The following is a 213-nucleotide window of genomic DNA, read 5'->3' on the forward strand; positions in this document are numbered from 1 at the left end:
CCCGGGGCCACCGGGCAGCACCGGCCCCTCTCCCGCCTCCCAGGCGTCGGGATCTACTGGTGCAACTGGGAAGGGACGGCGCTCAGGGCGGATTTTTTTTTCCTGCCGTTTTCAATCCCGTTTTCAAGCAATCCCCGACCGTCCCATCCCGCCCTGCCCGTTTCTCCCGGAGACACCAAGTTTCCTCCCTCCCGCCCCGCCGGGGGGTTCTGC

This window comes from Chaetura pelagica, unplaced genomic scaffold (assembly GCF_000747805.2).
Source record: "Chaetura pelagica isolate M959 unplaced genomic scaffold, ChaPel_1.0 scaffold405, whole genome shotgun sequence".
NCBI lineage: Eukaryota > Metazoa > Chordata > Aves > Apodiformes > Apodidae > Chaetura > Chaetura pelagica.